Source organism: Antechinus flavipes, chromosome 4 (assembly GCF_016432865.1).
Source record: "Antechinus flavipes isolate AdamAnt ecotype Samford, QLD, Australia chromosome 4, AdamAnt_v2, whole genome shotgun sequence".
In the NCBI taxonomy this organism is placed as follows: domain Eukaryota; kingdom Metazoa; phylum Chordata; class Mammalia; order Dasyuromorphia; family Dasyuridae; genus Antechinus; species Antechinus flavipes.
In genome coordinates this window covers 302862862-302869752 of record NC_067401.1, presented here as the reverse complement: position 1 = coordinate 302869752, position 6891 = coordinate 302862862, and positions in this window count along the sequence as shown.

Below are 6891 nucleotides of genomic sequence, written 5' to 3'. Positions count from 1 at the left end.
CATGCAGTTGATAGCATTCTCATCAATTAAGCTAGCAACACTGACAAGAAAAGAACAGGAGGCAAAGGAACTTTGATGGAAAATCACTAACCATTTTATAGTGGTCAACGAACAGTATTATAACTTTTATATGTAAGGTTGCTATAAGTAATCTGATAGCTAAACAAGGCAAGATCATTGACAATACAAATAAAAAGTAGACCCATGATGGTTTTGCTCCTAAGATCAATATATCTGTATAAATGTGAAGAAATGTCTTCATTAGTCCATGTAGAACCATGAATGGAACTTCTAATGAGCTTAATTATCACAACCTAAATGAATATTTTTAGGAGTATTACTATATTGGCAAATAAAGTTGATATCAAAATTACTATATACATACATGCGTAGGGAAGCATAAATATGTAATGTACATATGTACAAAGCATCATTATATGGGAAATAAAAGTCCTACTTTGCCAACCAGACACCTGGAAATCTAGAATATGTGTTTAGTTTCAGGAACCAGACTTTAAGAATGGTGTTAATGACCCTGTAAGCATTCAGAGGAGGAAAAGTAGAATGATAAAGTATGCCAAGATCATGCTAAATGAAGATCAGTTGAATAAACTGGGGATATTTAAATTAAGGAAGAGAAGAATAATAAGAAATATGATAACCATTAAGGTCTTTGAAGGATGACCAGTGTGAAAGATAAATCAGAATTGTTCTGCTTGGCACTGGAAAACATCAGAAGAAAACTTAGTTGACAGAAGTTGCAAAACTACAGATTGAGCTTGTACAAAAACTTTTCAATTCGATATAATCAAAATTTTCTATTTTGTAGTCAATAATGATCTCTAGTTCTTCTTTGGTCATAAATTCCTTCCTCTTCCATAGGTCTGAGAAGTAAACTATCCTATGTTCTTCCAATTTATTTATAATCTCATTTTTTATTCCTGGGTCATGAACCCATTTTGACCTTATCTTGATGTATGGTGTTAAGTATGGGTCAATGCCTAGTTTCTGCCATACTAATTTCCAATTTTCCCAGCAATTTTTGTCAAATAATGCGTTCTTATCCCAAAAACTGTGGTCTTTGGGTTTGTCAAACACTAAATTATTAAAGTTATTGGCTGTTTTGTCCTTTGAACCTAACCTATTTCATTGACCAACTAGTCTATTTCTTAGCCAATACCAGATGGTTTTAGTAACCACTGCTTTATAATATGAATTTTTTTTTTTTTTAGTGAGTTATTTTCTTTTTCCAATTCACAAATTCTATTTCCCTGCACTTCTTGGGAGTTTTTTACCTTTTCCAATTCACATTTCAGGAAGTTGTTTTCTTTTTCCACTTTATCAAATTTTTCTTTTAGTGAGTTATATGCCTTTTCTGTACTCTCTTGCATAGCTTCTCTTTCCTTTCCCCATTTTTCTTCTAGTTCTCTTTTAAGGTTTTTAATAGTTTCTTCTAGGAGAGCCTTTTGTATTGGGGGCCAACAATTGTCTGGAGAATGCTGTTAGTCTCTTCAGGGTTAAAAAGCTGTTCTCTTTCTGTATAGAAACTATCAATCATCCTTTAATTTTTTTCCTCATTTTTTAAAGCCTGTAGGGTCTGCCTTCAGGGCCAGGAGGTTACCAGCTTCCTCTGCAGAGCAATGATAGGGTATGGAGGGGTAGCTGTCCTGCTAGCCTGCTACAAAAAGCAGCAAGGTACTGGAGTGCTCTGGGAAAGAGTTCCCCACCTGGAAGTAACTCAGGCCTGCAGGGCTGAGCTGAGAAAGTGCCATGCAAAGAACCCTAGCTGTGTGAGATAATGACACCCCGGGGTGGAGGGGGTGGGGGGGAGTAGACACTGAGCAGTGAGAGTTTCACTACCCTAAGCCAAATCCCACCCTGGGGCTGTGAGTATTAGCAGTTGAGCAGTGAATGGATTTGTAGGAATGGGAAGTGTCTGCCCCAGAAGCACAGTCTGTTGGGGAAGTTCTATTGCCCCAGGCTGAGCCCCCCTCTGTGCTGATTAGAGGCTGCCCAGGCTGTGCCCCCCTGCCATGCAGATTTATAACTGCCCCTGCAATAGCCCAGAACTGCAGGATGTGGCTGCAGGGCTGGGTTACAATCTGCCTGAGTCACTTCCAGGTTTGAGTGGTTACAGCCAGATCTCATTAGGTTCTGGCATTTTTTAGAGTACCCTCTGTTTTAGGCTTTAATTTTTCTGCCAGTTTACTGCTTTGTATCAAGGCAGAGCAGTTAGCCTATAGCAGAGTTGTCTCTATAACTTCTCTAGCCACAGAGATCACCCCCACCCCTGGTCTGCTCAGGACGTTAGCCTCTCACTTCCTGTGCTAGTCTGTTCCTGGCCCCTCAGGACAAACCTTTGCTGGCGATCTTCCAGATTGACTTCAGCTGGTAAGTTATAGTGCTTCTAATCTTCATGAGTTTAAGCAGTGAAGAGCTATTTTTGAGGCTGAATGAAATAGTTGATTATGAGAGGAATGAGAGGAGCTTAGAAAGTCAAGTATGCCTTCTCCGCCATCTTGGGTCCACCTAACCCAGATTGAGCTTCAAAAAAAAAAAGAACTTCCTAATGATTCTGCCCATTTTAAAATGGATGGACTTCCTTGGGAGATTAAAAATTCTATCACTCTTTACAAGTCTTCAAGAAAAGACTGAATGATAGCCCATCAGGTATATAGTAGCAGGAATTCTTGCTCAGGTACAGTTTATTCTAATGGCTTTTTAGTCTCTTCAAACTCTGATACTGCAATTCTATGATCTTTCATGAAGTAGTTAATGGTTTATTTGGAACTCTCCTTTCTCATGTTCAAATGCTCAGGGGGAATGTTGGAATTATTGAAAATGGCAGTAGAGATAAGACAGAAAGAACAATTGTAATCATTTTGTATGATGTTGAATAAAGAAATTCTACATTTTAGATAACTCTTTAAAAGAGGCCTTAGTTCTCATAGGATTTAAGTACACATTTACTGGAGTAGCTATTAAATAACTACTTTGCTAAACCTTTGTGGGTACAAGTTGACTCCTGGGGAGTCTTTGAAGTTCACTTTAAATCTATAGCTCCTTTTGAAGTTTTATCTTCAATAAAAATATGGGGATATGGAGAAATTCAACTATTTAAAACAAATTGTTCCTCTAGGACAGGTATTTGTTCTTTGAATATGCTCAAAGGGAGAGTGACCTGCACTGGAATTTATGACAGTTACTTATTTGGAAGCAAATTGCCATATGTTGGTGCATTTTCTCCATACCCATCCATAAGCAGGATTTTATTTGAATTACCTATAGTTTTCCAGCACTATCCATCATATAAGACAAGTTGGGGTGGGGGTGGAAAGAATAGTATTAAAACATCTGACTGGAATGAAAATTTTCCTGTACTCAGTTTTGTCTAAGCTTCAGGTTATCTGAAAGACACTGAGGATCCCTTATTGCATGACTACATATATATAATCTATATCAAATTATTTGCATTCTCAAGGGGGTAGGAGTAAGTAGGGGAGAAGGGAGAAAATTTGGAACTCAAAATTTTAAAGACGTGTTATTTATTTATTTTTTTTTACATAAAATGCTAAATAAAAAAAAAATTTAAGGGAAAAAAAGATGCTAACATGGGGATGAGATCAAGGTGATGAGCTTAACCTGAAGGGGCAGGTAGATTCAGAATGGAACATAACATCTATTTCGAAGCCCTGTTGTCTGTACCTCTTTATCATCTATCATACAAGTACCCTTATTTACCTTGGTGCGTGTCCACATCACCTTAAATCTGGACTATTGCATTAAATCGTTGATTAATGTCCATGTTACAGGTCTCTCTTCACTCCAATCAATCCTCCATTCAGCTACCAAATTGATCTTCCTGAAAGATCTGATCCTGTCACCCTGCAATGTTCTCTTCTCTAAAATATATTGTTCTCTGAAAGCAGGTTTCTCGGGGAGCTTCTGGAGGCAGCCTTAGTTTCAGTTCAGTTCAATAATCACCTTAAATGCAGCCAGCTGTTAAAGTCCAATCATTTATTGTCTCTTCTAAAATAGCCTAGTTAACCTTCCTAGAAGCCTGTCTCTCTCCTTGGTTCCAAGAGCTCTTGTAGCTAGTCTTTTGCCTCTGCCTCTGCCAGCTTCAGCCTTTCGCTCCCAATGTCTCCAGCCACCACATGGTGGAATATGAAATGAATATGATTCCTCCTCTGAGAGAGTAGGCTTGTAGGAGCTGTGACTTGTGAATCTCCTCCACTGAATCCTGACTTGTGAATCTCCCAAAAGTCTCTGGTTGGCTTGTGGGAGTTCTTTATATATGATCTCTTAAAGGTGTGAACTCTAAAGATGTGAGAGGTATGAATTCTAATGTGTGAGCTAATATGTGAACTCTCCCAAAGGTGTGAACTCCAAAGGTGTCAACCAAGTACATAAGCCTTGTTTCTATCAACTCCAATGACTTAGCACCTTGTTTCAAGTTCTGGCCCATAACATCACCCCTTATTCAAAAAACTCTAGAAACTCCACATCATCACAAGGATCAAATATAAAACCCTCTCTTTGGTATTTAAACTCCTTAAATCACTTTTTCTCCTCCTATTTTCTTCTTACTTTCCCAACCTTCACATACTCTTTCACCTCCTTGCTGTTTCTTGTTCAAGATATTCTATCTCTCTGGGTATCGTCATGGGCTTTTCTTCCATGGGATTTTTTCTTTCATCTCCACCTCCTGGCCTCCTTGGTCACCTTTAAGTCCCAGTTAAAATTTCACATTCTACAAGCATTTCCCTGTTCCATTAATATTAGCACCTTCCTTCTGTTGATTCTCATACAACTATAAGCATAAATATATAGGTGTATATGTATATAAACAACTAATATAAACATGACATTTCTCTCTGTATATATATTTGTACATATATATCTTGATTATAGATATTGCTATATATTATGTGTTTTGTTTGTATCTGATATATACTCATATATGTATGTATTTTTGCATATTCAAACATAGATATAGTATATCTAATATAAAAACAATGGTATGCAAATAGAAATATATGCATTAAGATAGATTTTGTATGTATCTTTTTTGCACAAAGTTCTTTATATTTATATATGCATATCTATATAAACAAATTTATATAAATATATCATTTACAAATAGTTGCTTTTTTATTATATGTGTACATACATATCTTGTTTATATGTAGTCTTATTTATAATTCTAAAATATATTGTCTATTTGCCTATATATCTTATTTGTACATAGCAACTTGTGTGTATATATGTGTGTGTATGTATACACACAGAAACAAGACACATGTATACAAACAACATATATAAACATATATACACACATTTCATTTGTGTATATATGTATATTTAATATATCCTTATGCATAGTTATGTAGCTATATCTCTCTATACTAATAAAAATTATTGATACTATACAATTATATATGTACACACAGTTGCTTATGCATATATACAAAGAAGCTATATATGTACAAATAAGATAAGCAATATATAATACATATCATGTATATACACATATGTTATATAGCTTGTTTGCACATAGTTGCATATATATATTTACACTATGTATCTCTCTATTATCTATTTTTTATTTAGTCATTTCAGTCATATCCAGCTCTTCATGACCCTATTTGGCATTTTCTTGTCAAAGATACTGAAATCATTTCCTTTCCTAGCTCATTTTATAAAATAGAGAACTGAAGTAAGCAGGGGTAAGTGGCTTTCCAAGAAACATATGAGGCCATATTTGAACTCAGGAAGATGAGTTTTTCTAACTCTAAGCCCATCACTCTATTTGCTGTACCATCCAGCTGCTCTCTCTCTCCTTCCCCCCTTCCCTTCCCACCTCCATAATACACATATGGACATACCCTACACAATAATATTTATGTGTATATATACACATAAACATATATACATATACATAGTAGTTTCTGTAGACATGCCCAAAGAATATATATATATATATATATATATATATGTGTGTATGTGTATGTGTGTGTGTGTGTACAAAATAGGTGGTATGTGTATATATACACATATATCTTGTTTACACATAGTTATTTTACAATTTATATACACATAGTTCTCAAAGTATATATACAAACAAGATATATGTATGTTTTCTGTCTCTGTCTCTCTACATATATGTTTATACATATATATTATATAGCTTGTGTACACATAGTTGTTTATCTATACACATTATGTATCTATCTCTCTATTATCTATCTTTATTGTTGTTGTTATTCAGTCATTTCAGTCACATCCAACTCTTTATGACCCATTTGACATTTTCTTGGCAAAGATACTGGAATGGTTTGCAATACACACACACACACACACACACACACACACACACACGAGAGAAATTTATAGATGCATATACATATACATACACTCCCCCTTCTTTTACAATGTTATAAATTGTTACTTCTATGCCCTCATTAGACTACAAGCTCTTTGAGAACAAGGATTTTTTTTCTTTTTTCTCCCTAGGAAATAATACAATATGTGACACATAATAAGCAATTAATAAATGTTTGTTGCCTGACCACTGTTTGTTTGTTTGCTTTTGTTTGATAATTCTTATTTGTTGTAAGAGAAAACTTTTTGGGAGGAAGGGAGAGTGGTGGGGAAAGGAAGTACTCGATATAAGTGATGCAAGAAAAAATAGAAAATAAAATCATGAAGCATTCTAAAATGCATAGATTACATTAGAATAGAATGACAGACAAGAGTGTGGTTGATACTACTATCTTCAATATGCTGTATGACCATTTGTGGTAGATTCATGGTTTTAGATACAATTCTCTCTTTTTTTTTTTTTTTTTTTTTTGCCCTTCATATATGGAAGTGTATGTGAATGCTGAT